The sequence below is a fragment of the Saccoglossus kowalevskii genome, chromosome 3 (genome assembly GCF_978046115.1).
Source record: "Saccoglossus kowalevskii chromosome 3, keSacKowa6.1, whole genome shotgun sequence".
Lineage (NCBI taxonomy): Eukaryota > Metazoa > Hemichordata > Enteropneusta > Harrimaniidae > Saccoglossus > Saccoglossus kowalevskii.
Genome location: NC_140643.1, coordinates 18481956 through 18500732, shown reverse-complemented (window position 1 = coordinate 18500732; position 18777 = coordinate 18481956). Strand labels below are relative to the sequence as shown.

General features: G+C 36.7%; 1 long non-coding RNA gene across 1 annotated transcript; it reads left to right on the top strand.

The window, feature by feature from the left end:
- Positions 1–959: 959 nt before the first annotated feature.
- LOC146747533 (uncharacterized) lies at positions 960–1765 on the top strand. The gene is made up of 2 exons (XR_014928946.1): positions 960–1097; positions 1592–1765. It is a non-coding gene; the product is annotated as an uncharacterized LOC146747533 (long non-coding RNA).
- The last annotated feature ends 17012 nt before the right edge of the window (positions 1766–18777 follow it).

Below are 18777 nucleotides of genomic sequence, written 5' to 3'. Positions count from 1 at the left end.
TTATTTGAATGAGAAATCGCTATTAATATTTGGTGATGTTGTTGTGATGAGAGGAAGAGGAGGAGGTCGCAGTATCCAGCCTTGAGACTTAAATTTTAATGCATTACATTACGTCACTCTCCGTGTTAACTGTCATTGCTCTATTGAAAGGATTAAACCGTTTCAAATCCATACACGAACGTGACCTTTCTCAGGGGAATCACTCCGCCAGAAGGATAAATAAAAGCTCACTTAAGACGAGTAACTCCTAACGCTAGTACACACGGCCGCGCATGCATGTATCGCCGCCACGAGCTTCCACAAACGTCATAATATATGCGTGTTTTATGGCCCTTTGTGATGTTATAACTTATTACTAGTCATGTAAAGTGGATTTGAATAGGAATGCGAACATAGTTTTGCTGGTACGAGACAAAGACTATGGACGTTGCGGTCATGCTAGTCAGTTGAACGACACTGCTTAATATAGACAACGCTAGTAGTTCTAATGTGAATCGTACCAGTGTGTGTGTTTTGATGGTGATTTGAAAAATGGTATATGATGATGGGGGAGAGTCTCTCTTCAATAGTGATGTTAAGTGGTCTAGACATGGGAACTAGTATATTAATAGTATTGCATGTAAGCCATTGTACGGCTATAAGCTCAGCAGTTTGCCCAATAAAATGGTTACTATGGACACCCATTTCATGTCAACATCCACACTCATGATGTTAGCGAGCATGTCGACGTAAACGCTCAGAGATCCATAGGAGAGTGGGGTCGATTGCAATCTGATTAAAATCTGATGTAGTGTACAGGCTTTAATTATTTTGGCTATAAACTTGTTTTAATTTTATTTTGTATTACTTTTGTTATTAATGCCCTTTTATTTTATTATTTTACTTTGATTTTGATTTTTTTTAATTCCGCCCTACCTACATCTGAACCGATGCCTATGTAACGAGATTTCAACGAGACCCACTATCGACGATTTTAGTCAACGAATCACAGACCTCCTTTTATAGCGCACATGATGACGTCACCGGGCAGAGTCTGATGGCAAACACACTCAAATAAAATGGCGGATTATACCGACCGAAAAAAACACGGCTTTTCGGTAAGTTTATCATTGTCAAATGCAACGAAAGTCATTTTTATGTTAATATTGTGGCTCGAATGGTTCGACTTTAGATCGTTATTTTGCATAGTTATTCTGGGAGTGACGATTTTGTTTCCACCGGTTCGACCGAACACCAGTGTCTTTTTCCAGTCGCCGGCCCTGGAGACGGGTGATGTTTTGTTGAAGATCGGGCCAAAATCGTCTACGGTATTGAAGCCGTAGCTGTAAATATTCATCAAATTGTATCAACATTTTGTACATTATACAATAACACTTTATTAAAGTAAATGAGCTGATTTGGACTGGAATAAAATATTTTTTATTTGGAACACATCGCAATTGATCAGGAAATATTGTTTTGCTCCAATTTTCTGCGTCGATGCCGTGGGCCGGTGACCGCTATACAATTTAAAATCAGTTTGCATTGTTTACTATAGCTGTTTACAGTGTTCTAATCATTACGATTTACTTTTTTTTTGCTTCCATTCTAGATAATTATGCTCAGTGATGTAAAATTGAAGCGATGACTGAATGAACGAACCTTGGCTGGCGAAGATGTATCTGGAAGTGTACACATTTGTTGGAAGTGAAAAAAATATTCAATGAAATGACAAAAATTGTAAAATGCTGTGGAATTTCTTTTGCAAATAAAAATATACTAGCAATTTTCTATTAATGGTTTATTCAAGTGGGCAAAATATAAATGTACAGAAGAATTGCCCGTATACACTGAAAAGTAAGCAACCGACAGCCTGTATAAAAGGGGGACTGTGATTGGCTGTTACTTACGCGAGATTTGAACGGGACTTACATAGGCATCGGTTCAGATGTAGGTAGGGCGGAATTAAAAAAAATCACAAAATCAAAATCAAAGTAAAATAATAAAATAAAAGGGCATTAATAACAAAAGTAATAAAAAATAAAATTAAAATAAGTTTATAGCCAAAATAATTAAAGCCCGTACACTACATCAGATTTTAATCAGATTGGGTCGATTGATGAACCGGTAGCAACACTGGTAGTCAAGATTGCAATTTAATGGTATTATTAAAATAACCGAAGGTCGATTAACCAGTATTTAAATGGTATCAATTTACACAAATAATTGTGTACAATTCAAGTAATAGTTTGTTTTACAATGTTTAGGGTAGTAAATACACACTACGACGTTGTGGTGTCATAGGCGTATTGCGGATAACGTGATGTATTCGCAGTGGTCATGATTTCAAATCAATATGTCCCTGAGTCACGCGGCCCGGGACACCATTTGGAAGGACATACACAGCAATGATACCACGTCACATGGTGTAATCGTGATGACAACTCAGTACTACTCATCAAATGTACAACAAACAGGATGTCCCGGGACGTAACGATTTTGTTGTTGGTCTCTTACAGCATAAAGCGTGGGTCCAACTAACTCGGCACAGTGCGAATGTCTGAGCATGGAAACATACATACGATAACTGGGTTGCATATATAGTTGCGAACATTACTATTTAATATTTTATGTCCCATATGCTTATGTAAATATAAATGTAAGTTGCCATTATAATTTTATACACGTATATATATATATACAGCTATAGCCGCCAATTTGAATACAATGCTGAAAATAGAACCCAGGTTTTTAATTCATCCATAATCACTGAAGCCCACATATTCCCAAAAGAATAATAATGTATGGTAGCAATACACATATACTCAGTTTGCCCGATTGTGCATTGTGCTAATAGCGTTTACTTTTGGTATTTAGAACATTTAAAAACTGTATGATGTAAAAGCATAACATCGATGTATGTTGACTGTCAAACGTACGCCACTTTCTTTTCCACAACAAAGACAGTTTGCCATGCCTCGCATTTTTGCGCAGTGACTGATTTGGGTTCGGTTGGCTCATACACGACACAGATATAAACAAAAAATCATGTGCGAGTTCACTCTGATTTATTTCGGACGTAGGCTTGTTTAAGAATATTAGTACATGATATCGTGGTATCGATTACGGTAATATATATGCCACGCATTGTAGTGCAGATTTCACGCATTGCACACGTCACTCACAAACCTGAAGAAAACGTCTGACTGTGTTTGATTCTTATGGCAGAGAATCTATCACTTTGTACTGTGGGTGGTGTCGCGAACATTAATATTATTGTTATTAATTTCGGAGTTATTATCGTTATATTAGAGGTTACAGTGATGACGCCGATATCAAAGTGTCAATGCATACATTATGTTAATTAGGGTCAATCTACGTTCACTGATGGTCGGCATTGGCCAATGAGTTTTTGTTTCACTTCTGCTCGAGTTCAGTTCAATTCCTGTTTTTACCACGTTCATGTAACACCCTTTTACCGCTGTATTAGTCAGTGGAGTCATTTTGGTCGACATTGGCCAATGATTTTTTGTTTCACTTCTGCTCGAGTTCAGTTCAATTCCTATTTTACCACGTTCATGTAACACCCTTTTACCACTGTATTAGTCAGTGGAGTCATTTTGGAAATGAATGGTATAAAGGTTACGTATTGAATCGTTATAAACAGACCTAACCCGCGTCTGGAATTCTGTGACGCTATTCACAATTTGGTGAATCAACACTACGTGAACTATTTGAACAATAAATGGATTTGGGATTGACTACGTACTGCGTTTTATGTTCTGAGCATATACGGACAGATGTACAATGGTGGGTGAGCTCGTAATTTGGTTATAAATGGAAATAAAACAAAAAGTGGGCAAATGGATGACGACTTTGAAAGGTGTAAGCGAAGTTATGGAAACGTAAAATTTGCGACAACAATATTTTATTATATACTTAGATTTTAATAGTTATGTTGGAGCCAGCACTCGGAAGTGTTGAATCTGAGGGGGGGGGGGGGTTAACGTCCAATTGCAACACAATATATATGCTGTTCAGCCCAATTGTGGACAAATTCGGCTAACCTCACAGGAATAGCCGCGGACATGTCCACGTATAATGTGTCATTAAAATATGAAATACAACAATATTCAGTCAAATTAGAATAATGTCAGCCTTTAAACATTTTTGAGAAATTCTTATGAGAGCGTTCAGTTAGTCCTATCAATGAAGCTACATCGAACTCATCTTGGGAAGAGGGGCCACGTCCCCATTTGCAAATAAATATGCTATGAAAGATCCAGAACACTTATTGCGCGGTGCGTGAAAAGTATTAGACTGGCAAAGTCGGGACTTCATTTTTGTTTTACAAAAAGAAATAATTAATTGTTCTTTTAGTCCTTTCGCGTGATCGCGAAAAGTAACCTGACTGATAAAGACATTTTGTTTGCAGTCACGCTAGTTTTTGCGATCACGTTAAAAAGGCTAAATTTGACTTTGCCAGTCCAGAAAAGTACACGCGTGCGTTGAACGTTCGAAATTTGCAGTCATTGCTCTCATAAATTGGCACAATGAATTGTGGGATGTTTACCATAATACTAACTTATGAATATTCATGATCTAACTGTATAGGCCAAAAAGCCAATGACCGACATAGTATTCCAGACAGCTCAATGGAATACTTCAACTCGGGCGTATTCCAACTTCCCTTTTAACATGTCATTTCACCTCATACGTTGTCGCTTTCATTTCACATGAATTCACCCACACACTGGCTTACAGGAACAAAGAACGATATTGTAAGTTAAAATGCGGGGGTTGTGTTTTTTGCCAAGAATGGCTGTGGATTGTCACAGCTGTATTTTCATTGAAAACAGATGCATTGTTAAAACTCTTTAGCATATTACGCCTAATGCCGAGATTTAGGGTGTGTGGGAGTTGCATACGTCATCACTGTGACAATGTCATGTTCATGACGGAGAGATACAGTCCAATAACGCCTGAGAAGAAGATGATGTAGTATTATATTGCAATATGTACATCGAGTCTCTCTCTTTTTAATTCTTGTTGCTCTCACCGGAACATAAGGTTAACACAAGATCCCTCCACTCAACACGCTTTTTAGCCTTGGTTTCTGCCTCTCCCCATGTTAAACCCATTTTCTGAGTTCTTGCTCAATGGTTCTCCGCCAGGTGCTCTTCGGCCTGCCCCTTGGTCGTTTTCCTTGTGGTGTCTAGCGGAGAGCTATCTTGGTGTTGTATGAACCGAGCATTCTGAGAACATGCCCAAGCCATCTGAGTATTCTAAGCCTTATTTGTGCAATGATACACTTGATATATTAAAAATCCCCTAATACCCAAATACATTTTTATTTTTAATAATCCACAAACCTCAGAAGACTATAAAACAAATATACCCCTTGTCTTCTTAACCTTTTTACAATGTTACCTTGCTCTCAACTATATACATTTCTAAACGGGATAATAGTGATAACTTTAATATCTCTGTATTATGTCCACATTTGCAGACCATCGTAAATATTTCTAGTGCGCTGATCGTTATGACAGCAATATGTGAAACATCGAACGCATGTGCGCACAGTTTTAATTAAGCTGAAGTCCTTCACGTACCCTTCAAACACAATAAGTACCAATCACCAAAAGTAAATCACGTGGTTAAAGATACATTTTATACACCATATATGTCACAGTGAATGTGGGCAATAATAATAATTCCACGCTTCCATCTATATCAAAGACCCCTAACTTACTCTATAAATATACACTATTTACCAAGAACATAAAATATTACGCAGCGACACCAAATATTCCTAAATACACTAATTGTAATCTGACAATGTATCGCCTTATACTACTAGTATAGTGAACTTGACGCATGGAGTCGGGAACAGCCACTGGTGGCGCTGTATACAATTGCGACCTATTGTGGCTTGCAGTAGCTCATTTAGATTTGATTGTGAAAAGAAAAAGCAGTTGTTAAATTTGGTGACCAGTTTAGTATGATAGAAAGCGTTTAAAATGCTTTCTAATAATAATTTCACTTTCAAATAATATTCATCAGATTGGTCTACGTCATAACCTCGTTAAAAGTTATTAGCATATTGTGTGCATGCGTCATCACAGTGAGGTCCATTTACGTTACATATTATGTAATATGCAATGACAGTGTGTGGGTAGACTGGCCCAGCTGTGGTGAATTAAAAAAATTGAAAAAAATAGTTTTGCGAAAGATGGGTTGAACGCGAAACCACCACTGGGTGATTTCGCGGTTACAGGGGATTTCGCGTTAACACCTCCATTTCGCTATTTTTTTTATTTAATTTTAAATTTAAAAAGAAATAAATCGTGCCAGTCTAGTGTGTGGGATATAACAAGAATTGCATATGTCCATATCGAGCCAGAGAGGGCAGCCTCGAACATTAACCTTGCTGATGTCATCTCGCGAGGATTGTGTTAGGCACGACATATGGGTAACTATAGATGGAGAAAGTTGTAACAACAGAAGGAAATGAGTGAAAAAAACGTAAAACAAGCACGATAAATCAACGTTATGTGAGCGTGCTTGGCGCTACTGTAAAAATGTATTTTTCCTGGCAGAGGGCGCGATTTTACCTCCGCTTGGGCGTTCTCAAAAGCGGAACACGTGATTACGTTAAAACCTATAATTTTCTCAAAAACTCACCCAACAAAAATTAAAACCACTTTTTCAATTAATACCAAGTTGATATTCCTACCTGTCGTATAGCTCCCCTAACCGACTAGATAAAGACACTTCGCAAAGAATTAGGCAATTTTCGTGTCAGTTTTACATAATAATTTTACTAATAATTGCAATATTTAATCGAACAAACGAGTTACGACATTGTATTGATATTGTATGGCTAAATATGCACATTCCTAAATATGCACATTAATTAAAACCAAAGCTAATTACCCGAATCAGTATTGTGACAAATACATAAATCACTCATATTAACAGTAATTATGGGAAATTACCAGCATCCTTCCTTGTAATCGAATTGTAATCTTTTGTTTCGATTTGCTGGTTCATGAGACATATTGGGGTATACTATAAGAACACAAGGTACTACACGAGACTAAGGAATTGTTAACTGATAGCATATTTGTATTTACCCACTGGCCTCTGAAGCGTGTAATTCCTTTGTATCTGTGTTTCTTCATTCACATCTACAATATCCGTAATACGGAATACTGTAAAATACTTTATTTTAGCTAAAATTCATTTTCGATGAAAAGACGTTTTTACTGTTTTGTAGGGAGTTCACAGATTTTTGAAATACAAGAAAAACAGTATTAATTATTGAGTCAGATTTATCTCTTCAGAGAAGTGACAATAAAGTTCACAGTAATATTAATAGTTAATGGATTTTGTTGTCACAATTCCAGTTATTACTATAAATAATAACATTAAGTATTTGTAATCAGTTTCTTAACTAGTGTACTATCGGGATACGTATAGTGCATATACCAGGTGAGGGAAAGGGTCTTCGATTGAAGATATAATTTTTTTTTATCTTACATATTCATGTCTACCAGAGCCACTATAGTTTGATACGAGGCATGCCTGCTTCTTGTTATCTAGCAAGCATTCAAATTCAGTTAAGGAATTGAGTAATATTTGGTCACAGTGCTCTGGTGTATTTCTCGAATCGCGACTAAATTGGGGTCCCTCAGGCTGACGGGGAATTGGCGCATAGAATGTATTTCTTTTTACTATTCCCATTCATGTGCACTATAGTTTGACATTTTTATTCAGTGACGTTATTACACATTTTTTATTATCAAAGTTAGTGTGTTTACCCACTAAGTTAGGGGTCTTTGATGGATCTCATTTCTTTTATTGCCAACATTCACATCGCAATAATTTTCGACGACTCCAATTAACGGAAATTTTTATGTGTGCATTTGAAATATTTAAAAAAAAATAATATTGAGCTATTTTGGAGGGGGTACTAATTGTAAATTTAATTCTTATAAGTTAAAGGGTGGTAGTCGTCGCGCCACGCATGCGCGAGATATATGGGTCTGATATATACAAATATGGCGACTGTGACTGTTGCGCAGATCAACGAGTACAAACTGAGACGTTACCAAGCTTTAATAATGTATTTTCAGGTGATTGGAAGGTATCGTAGGAGTCATCGGCGGTAATTAATGCAAGTCACGCGCAGGTCAAACCTCATACTTGTGATTTCCATTTGAAGAGCGCGTTGGATCGTGGGAAAATCAATGCTTATCATCACAAATGTCGCACATGCGCAGCGCGACGACCACCGCTTTTTAAGGGTTACGTCTATTCCGTTTCATTGACATTATACGCATCTGCCACAGCAATATGAATTACCCCAGACCATTCGTCCCGGTGTTATCGCTATCGCCACACGAGACTCCAGCTTGTCTCCTATACAATTTTCCTTCCGCCCACTTAATTTTAATATTCATATGACCTTTGCACTGACATCGATAGCCAATCGCATTCGACCGCGGACGTCACTCTAAATAAACAACTGAATAAATTAATATACCATATTTGGAAGATAGCGGGTAAATTCAACGTTGTTGGTGTGTTCCTTCGGGTTCCGAAGTCGCACGAAACGAGTTCATGTTCCGTTATCTTTCGCAAGTAAAACAGGTCGATATGTATTAAACATGGCATTTGTTTTCTTGTTTTAACCCCCTTATTACGCAAGCTTCCGTCGAAGTGGTGTTTTTTTCGACGATTTGTGGCATGTTGCAAAACGAACGAAACATTGCGGCATTCTTAGCGGTGGATAAGGGATCGACTATGTCGTCACATTTATGTCTCGTTTGAAAGAGAATAAACAACCGCTCAGAAAAATATGTTGCTAATATTTAAGTGCGGTGCCTTGAAATCGCCTGCCCGACGTCCAAATTTCAAAAGGATGTTCGATTTGCAATGACGACCGTTCATATGTACTAGGCGACGTTACTAATTACTACTAAGGTCGGTGTTTGCATTAAGAATTATGGAACAAAAGATCAGCAAAGCAGTGCTTTTGTCGGCGATTTTGTCAAAGGGAATATTGATAAAATGTTGCAAAACAGAATCGCGAGTTGGGTGAAAAATTGCGCCGGCGGCATTCTCAGCGATGGCGACACCCGAGAAACACCGTGTCACGGTGCATTCGTGCATCAGTACACCGAAGAAATACATACATATTGTTGCGGACGACTATTGTAGACTGTGTTCGTGTAGTCTTCGAGTTTGTGGACAGTTAAAGTCGTGTGTGAATTTATTCAAGCCAGGAAAAGCAGGAGGGATAACTTATGGAAATCGTCTTTCCAATTTGATCCAGTGCGACGTTGTGAAAGGAGCGACTCTGTCGTCTCATCTATGTCTAGTTTGTAAGAGAAAGATTGATAACGCAGAAAAATCCGCCAATAATGTAAAACAGTGGCGTGAAATTGTCAGTCATTCTAATATCTCCCAACCTGTGAACGAAAGGGTTAAGCGTGCTGCCTTGAAATCGCCTGCCCGACCACGTTCAAGTTCAAAACGACGTTCCATAACTTTCTCACATTCAATTTGCAATGATGACCGCAGTTCAAATGTACTTAGCGACAATTTCCTTAGAAATCATTTTGATTTGATTTATGGATGGCGAGCACCGACACTCCGATCCGATGAACTAATCAAAACTAAAATGGCGCGTGTCACGTGACTTTGTTTACTAAAGATAGCGTGGGCGTTTGATTGACACTCAACTCATTAGTATTCCACCAATCACAGCTACATCTACTTTCTGGATGTGCGCAGTCAAATTGTATAGGAGACAAGCTGGAGTCTCGTGTGGCGATAGCGATAACACCGGGACGAATGGTCTGGGGTACAATATGAATATGAGACTAACTTTAATATTTGAATATGAATATTTAAATATGTTGTGTTATTTTCAGTGAATGAATAAGACATTAAAAATAAATTCAATATTTGAAAATAAAAAAATTATATTTAAAAAAAAGATAAATAAAAAAAGCCCAAACTAGGACCTTATTGTAAACAGTGTGGTCGACGACCCGTATTGTTCTTTATACGTGAAAGGGTGTACAACTTACAACTTTGAGGGCGCTGTTGCACAACTTGTTGATGTTCATGCAATTTTAGCTCGGGTGATATTCACACGCAAATTCCTCCATAATCTATCCATAACGGGGCCTCCCATTATGGTCCAGTACTGATAATCAGTACCAGCCCATAATGGAGAGCTTCTTGTACTGGACCAGAATGATTGTTCTTCAGTACTGGTCCATTAGCTCTTTCTCTATGTTACGGAATTTGAAAACCACAAAAGCAAAAACACATATTCGGTTTTTATTGTAGTTTATGGCATTTGGACGCGGCGACACTATAGATATTAAAAACAGCGTTATACGGAGTCTGGTAAAAAATGCTTATGGAAAATGCTGTCTAATTATTTGTTATTGCTCAAATTGATTTCATTCTAAAAATGTTACCAATCAAGCAGAGGAAAATCAATGTTTTCAACCATATACGGCATTCTGAATTTGTTCCACGACATTCATTAAAAAAACGAGTCAAATGACAATGTAATAGTTACCAGTACGCACTTATTACTTATTTTTTCTTCGGCAAGAATTTGCTAGTATTATCTCTCTAGTCGGCTTATATGTGAAAAATACCTCTACAAAACATTGTCGACTTTAATTTAAAGGCGGCCACGTGTTCTGTTTACCTTGATGATGAATATTCAACAAAACCAACATTTTATTAAAGTGTGTTATCGTTTAAGGTAATCGCCTGTACTCGAAAGGTTTCCATCGACGAGTGTCGGGTAATTACGCCCTCATCGACGAGTGTAAACCTAACCTACAAATTGGCTAGTGGTGGCGCTATTCACATATTACGATTGATACTGTGTACTGTCTATTATAATTGTTTCAAACATCAATTTAAATGTATCTAGGCAATATAATACTGTACAATATCATACATGACACCCGAACCTACAAAAAAAAACTGAACATCGAGAATGACGGAAGCATGGGCTGAGTCGTCAATATGCTGTGTATTTGGACATATCCTACAGATGTCACTGTTTGAATTGGCTGTATGTGCAGGCTGTAACCGGCATTACAGTGAAATAGTGTTTACGGGACGAGTCTGAAATTCGTCGGAGTCGTCAGACAACAAAACAAGTATAGTTATTATGTTATCGTTGGTATTTCACCAAAACATAAAATTGTGTTGTTTAAGGAGGTCCGGGTCAAAATATTTTTATGCGTTCATAAATATGGATTAATACAATTAGGATACCAACATGAAAACAAAATATTGGGGCCACTGGACATTTTCTCGAGAAACAAGAATTCGATATGTCAAGAACAATGACAAAAAATTGCATTTTTTAAAATTATTTCTATATCTCAAAATCTTGATTTTGTTAAAGCGATTCAAAAAGTGTAAAGTCCCATAATGCATTTCGCATATGATCAGTCATAAGCTCAGTACTGATAGGTTATTAAGTTTATTTGGAAGCGCATTTATTTGGAATAACCGTGACTGCGAATACACCACATATTTATACTACTTGCGTACTAGACCACTGGTGGCGCTCATCTGATCTCAGTATTTTCACAAAGACAGTTTTCAGGATGTAGACGAACGAAAAAATACATACTATATATACTATATTCAATTGTGTTTAATAAGCCATCGGCGATAATTTCTAATACTATCCAATCGACAATTGAGAAGGTCTCACCGAATTCGCAGAGCATGCACACTCATGTCATAAATAATGGTACATAACAACTACATCAAGAATATCATAGTGCCGCAGATTATTGAAAATTATCCAATTATTCCACACTAGTTTCACACTCTGTACACTTAAAAAAATCAGCGAGTTAAAAGGATTCCTGAAAACTAAAATATCACTGGCAAGATTGTTTACTACGCCCTCTTGGACGATTGATGACTACGCCGTCCCTAACCGAGAATGATGAATGCAATGCAACGATAATTGTAATATTGTCTGTATTCTGTGCACTTTCAGGCTCTTTTTTCTCTCTCGTTGAAATGTAGATACAAGAACGTTAAAGTGAAGAAACACAACGATAACCAGGTTACCGAATACCTAAGATATCCTGCAGGATTTCGAATATAAGACATAGATTAGGTATTTCCCGGGAAGTTGGGTGTAATTAAGAATAAAATAACATACTAACGTATTTTAGTAACATGGCATCATGCATATACGTATGTATTACCACTAATACAACTGAAATGCAAACCACGAAGTTGCAATAACCCTGTGGAATGTTTGGCACATTTCTCATAGTTGTCGATGGATGGCGCTCGCATGTACGTACATTTTCAACCACGGCTGACTGAAACGATCATTCGGTATGATGCCCTTTTTATTTCTACGGCGTAATGTTATACATTAGTTTTTAACAATCTAATTTCCCTCCACGGATTTCCAGACTTGTTACAGCTGTGGTTGCCATCGATACGTAACTGCACTGGGAACACTTCCATTTCTTGACAAATTGCCAGTCTCATGCAATATATCGATTTCAATCCCGGGTGTTGATCTCCTGTTTGATCATCCAAAGCCGGTCATATGATAGAAAGGTCACTCTTATAAAAAAAATGTTTTGCCTCGTGACTGAGAAACAAATTTAAGTAGAAGCTTATGAATGCACCTGTTTTCAGTGTGTATCACTTTTTTTCGCTTCCGTGGGGGAGGGGGGGGGGAGGGTTCCAACAAAAACATGAATTCATACCCGTCAACATAAATATGATTGTCGTATTTCAATCCGGAATATTGCGCATAAGCCTACAGGTTTTTCTTACTTTAACTTTCCTAAATGTTTTCAGCTTTATCGTCATGAATGTAACAGTTATCATGATTGTGGGTGCAGTCTGTTTAAAATCTGGTGTATTATTGTACAGCATAAATTCAATCAATATTTTTATTATTTTGTAATTGTTTCAATTGTTAATACGTACATCTTATGTTGTATTCCATATTACCAAAATTTTAAAAAATGCCAGCAGATAAATAATAAAGTAAAAGACAGGGTATGATAATAATAGTTAAAACATATTTTTAAAAAAATGAGCAAAAGATAAAGTCCAAACTAGAATCTTATTTTAATCAGATAGATTGTGCGTGTAGATCGTTGTGTTATCTGACAATGACATACCAGTATATCACGATCGCTGCAAGATGATTATATTGAAACCAGTAACTTCAGCGGTTTACATACGATATTGCGCGGTCGTCTCAGTTACATTCACAAAACGTACTGAGTAGCCGATGGCGGATGTACGAAATCAGTCACGACATCTCCTCGGCTGAAAGAAGAAAAAACTTAACTAGGTCAGTCAGTGTCGGAAATTAACGCCGGACCGTCATTCCACTAAGATATATAGTCTTGCATAGTTTTGATCTATAATTAACAGCATCGCAATATTTTACAAAAGAATGTAACAAATCCGATCTGATTGAAGTTTTATTCTTTATTTAAATTATGATATTTTAGTTCTGTTATAAGTTAACACATAACATGTGTCAAGATAAAAATAATTTGGATAACAGTAAATAAAAAAATAAGTTTTCCAATATCGATTTGCGTGATAATAAAATCAGGACCAGCCCAGTCTTGGTAGTACCTGGAGCTTGGGGACTTAAACGATCCCTCTGACCTCTGACCTCTGGGCTTATTCGTGTTAATTTTCTACACTATGTCAGAATGTTATGCAATCGGTACCGCCGTATTATTTATTTGAAAAGCGTCATCAATAAGTGGAGAGCAAGCGATAAGAACGGTTTTACACGACTGTTAATGTAAAGTATGTATATATATATATATATATATATATATTTATACCCGCAAAACCAGAAACGAGGGAGTTACTGACCAATGTATAGTATGGAAGATGTAGGTCAAGCTACTCAAAACAACTTGAAGGTGGGTGAATACTGAAGGGTTGATTTCGTGGTGGTGGTGGTTATGCATGTTATGCAATCGGTACCGCCGTATTATTTATTTGAAAAGCGTCATCAATAAGTGGAAAGCAAGCGATAAGAACGGTTTTACACGACTGTTAATGTAAAGTAGGTATATATATATATATATATATATATATATATATATATATATATATATATATATATATATATATATATATATATATATATATATATATATATATATATATATATATATATATATATATATACCCGCAAAACCAGAAACGAGAGAGTTACTGACCAATGTATAGTATGCAAGATGTAGATCAAGATACTCAAAACAACTTGAAGGTGGGTGAATACTGAAGGGTTGATTTCGTGGTGGTGGTGGTGGGGGTTGGGTGGAGATACTATGTGTGATTGCCCATGCAGCTGGCGTAAAGGACACCCTAGCCCGATTCGTTGCCGAATGCCGAATTCTACAAGAAAGACAACAAAATGAAAAAAAAAAAAAAAAAATAACCGTGATGTGATATATTTGTTAAACCTTAACTTCCATTGTACATGTATCGCTATAACAATGTGTGTATGTCAGATACATATCCATCCACTGTAACGAATCACGTAAATAACATGAATGAAAGGGCGACGAAGGAAGGTCCCGAGAACTGAATGACTATAATGGTAGATCGCCGCAATTGTCGGAAAAACGTCAAGGAGCTTTTTAACAACTTATGCAGCCAGTACAAAAATTTTCGTCATTACATCGTTATTAAATTCATGGCAACGTGACAATTGGGTCGACAGTCTTCGGTTACGCGCCCCACGTGGAGGTATGATGATATGACACAACAACCGGAGACGTGAATGTGGTTCACGTTATCAACAGCGGACAGATTAGCACTTAGTGGCCACGTGTACATCTATGTTACAGTATCGTGACAGAACAGTTCTCCAAGATATGTTGCGTTGATACAGAGAGCACTATAAATACTAGTAGTTGCGTCTCCCGCTTTAATATTTATAAATAATGCTTGAATGTAGAATCCTGTGTCTAAAATGACTACCTTTGCATTGCTTTGACACACTTTTGAAACAAAACAAAAATAAAAATGTTCCTCCCCTGTTATAAAGGTTGAATTTTCGCGAACAACAATAAATTAACACTTGATCGACTCCGTCCTCCCCCAATCAATGAATCAGAAAAAGCAACACAATTTGACGCCACATTCCAATATATATCCTCACCCTCAGTTTCTTACGGTCATCCCTAACGCCAATACGTAACCCACGTCTCATACAGAGTGCACATGACTGAGTCCGTTCAGACGAAATTTATCGAGATTGAATGTTCAGCAAGGCTCGAATTATTCACATACAAACCCAAACGGGGTCATAACCATAGTTAAATGATGGTAGCATTGCCTCTAAGGCAAATGAATGTTTTGTTCATTTAATTTTAATTTTCCAGGTAACCTCATGGAACCATATTTCGTGTATCACAGTGAACTGTTGAGTCGTGTATGGCGCGATATCTGTAAAATCAACTCATTCGCCACACAGAAACACATGAATTACTAGGAACAAATAAATTGCAGCTGTTTACCTGTTGGTGAATATATCTGTGATTGGATTCGGTTTGACTAGAGGTCAGGTCATGTCAGAGCCAGTATATACCACTAGATATATCCGGTTTAATATCGCCGGCAAAAAATGTGCTCTAGTGTAGTAACCAAAACCCACGCACAGCTATGTGCTCTCGTATCAGCTTTATTTTCGGACAAAAACAATCTTATTATAATTTTATCTGTATTTCATTTTCAACATCGACGAGACGTATCCGAGTAACATATATTTCGAGTTACTTGTCACAATTATTTAATAAACAAAGTATTCAACCAATAAGTATTCGGAATATTGATTAGCGACATACGATTATGAAACGGATTCCTTTTTTTTTAGTTGGAAAGTTGTTTCATGCTGGGTTAGAAGGAAGATTCGCGAATTCAATTTAGGGTAATCTATTACTTCAATATGACTGAGAGGGATATAAGCGTTTTCATTCATCCACATTTAGTGTAATTGCGTGTTAGTTTTCAATCTGCGAATACAGGTTTAGTTAGTATAGCTAAACGTGCACTATAATATGCAAATATTATGTCACTGTGTGTCACGTGACCATGTATAGATTTATATTAGCACCGTTTGAATATTGTGATTTTCTATTTGATAAAGCGGTTATCAAATACCTTAGTTAAAAATTCTCCCAAAGAAAGGCAGGAATTATTATTCGTGCGAATAGAAATTGACATGCAGGAAGGACACTTTTGACAAATTAATTTAGATGTCGTGGGAAATCACACAAAGCAGTCCTACAGTATAAAGTTACTAGTAGGAATGGTCCCCGAATATATGAACGCATGTTGTATAACTGGTTTCTGGACAGACAGGCTGTCTATCACTTTTCACAGTATAACAGGGCTAGTAGTACTTGAATAAAATATGATGGCTATGAAATAGATTTTTTAATAAATCGGATATTTATCAGTGGCCAAACTTTTTATTGATTTATTACGGAAACTATTTTTGTTACTATAATGACTAAAATGTCATCATTCAAATATGTTCTTCACTCTTCGCTAAAGGTGCGCAAATTAAACCATGTATTCACCATGACTATTTTGAATTGAGTCTGACCAGTTTGAAGGAATAAATTTCCAGAACTAGAAGGCACATCAAAATTCCCGAAACCCGATTCCAAAGATTGTGTTGTTGTAAAGAAACGAATAGCAAGAAAAGGTTATTGTTTTAAAGGTTCGCTGGCAATTCCGTAACTTAAGCTTATAATCCAATAATCACACACAAAAAAAGTACACGATCGTAGTATTATTTTGGATGTCAGCTTTGTGAACCATATATATATATATATATATATATATATATATATATATATATATATATATATATATATATATATATATATATATATATATATATATATATATATATATATATATATATATATATATTGCCATAGTTACATGATTAGTAAATGATGGAGAATGCCATGATTGGAGTTATACCATTACCTTTACCCTTTAGGTAGCGAATGTATGATTTACACACTTGTTTTTATCTTCCAATGGTCTAAATGACTACAAGAGACGACACAAAATATACATTTCAAGAATCGCAAGGCGATGTGTGATACACTCAAATAAAAAAAATATTACTTTTCTGTGAAAAGTAAATTATGCAATTAGCGAAGATAAATAAAACTATGCCAGTATTGATTTTTATGATGTGAACCATTATTTTTCACGTTTATTCTAATCACACTCATCTCTTTGATACCATTCTACTAGTTAACCATAAACTCTATAAATGTGATGGCTAAACCACCACGATTAACTACATGTAACTTTGTATTAGATACATACATGTACATAACTTAAATAAACTTGTCGTAAATCAGACTTTGCGCCATGATTGTACAGCTTTAGTCCATGCACAACGTGTGGAGTTGATCAGGAGTTGTTTTTTTTTAAACATGGATCAGAAATAGTTGACCATTGGGTTCCAACCCGCAACATCAACCACAACAGGGTATAGGGTCTTTAACGACCGGGCTGTCGCAGGTTCTGATGGTAGTTTATTAAATTGATGACATGTCACGACAGAGCATACAATAGCCCTTTTGTATTTGTGTAAAAACACACTGGTAAAATACTAGTAACCTCAGTTCGCTATGTACGTGGCAAAGTACTAGTAGCCGATTAACGCGTCTTTGGATTTTATCGCTTTCGTCGTGGTATAAGTCGCTACTCGTTATCGCGTGCTATGATTGTGGACGTCACAGTTGTAGTAAGTATCTTATAAACACACCCCGTCTTCAGTTTGTGATCTTGTTACAGGATATACTGGAAAAACTGTGACGTTTACCAACATGAACGCTCTCCAGGTCGTGTGATAAACCTAGTAATTAACAAATAAATGAAAAAAAAATCAAGCTGAAACCCTTTGTGTCAGCAAAATTTGTCCCTCAAATTGCAGGAAATAGTGTTTCAGAGGGTCTAGATTTCAGATCTCGCCCCTCATGCTAAATCTCGCGCTGCCGTATCTGGTCACAATCAATCAATCAATAAATCAATCAATCAATCAGATATGTTCATTCGAAATACATACTTTCATACACGTACCAACATGTAATAACACAATTATGAACTAAAATGTTCCCCTAAGACGAACTCACGTTACCACAATAGTAAGGCGTCACTAGTTAGGCTATGTTGTTCACGAGTAATTAAATCCTTCGCAATGACAATGTTTACCACGCTGTAAATACCAAGTACATCCTATTTAAAGTTAGTGAATACAAGACCCGCCCCAATGGAACTTGGCCGTCATTTTATACTGATTGAAAACATACCCAAATTTGAAAATCGTCGGCAAAAATGTGCTCTAGTCACAGTTATGTGCTCTCTTATCTCTCTCTCTCTTGCTCTTTATTCTCGGATAAGACAAACAATCTTATTATAGTTTTAGATGTACTTCAATTTCAGGTTATTTTCATCAAAATTATTATATATAATACTAGCCCTGCGTACAGTGCTGTGTGTACGGGGACGCGTTCGGTTGATAGATGTCTCCACCACAGCCCTGCATACCTCCATAGACAAAGTCCGGGAGCGCACCGTAATTGGTGCGCAAGTTAAACATAAGTAGTTTCCCAGCCGAAATCGGTGGAAATGACGATAGTTATCCGTAACAACCATTACAAAGTTATCTGAAACTGAAATGTCTTTAAAAAT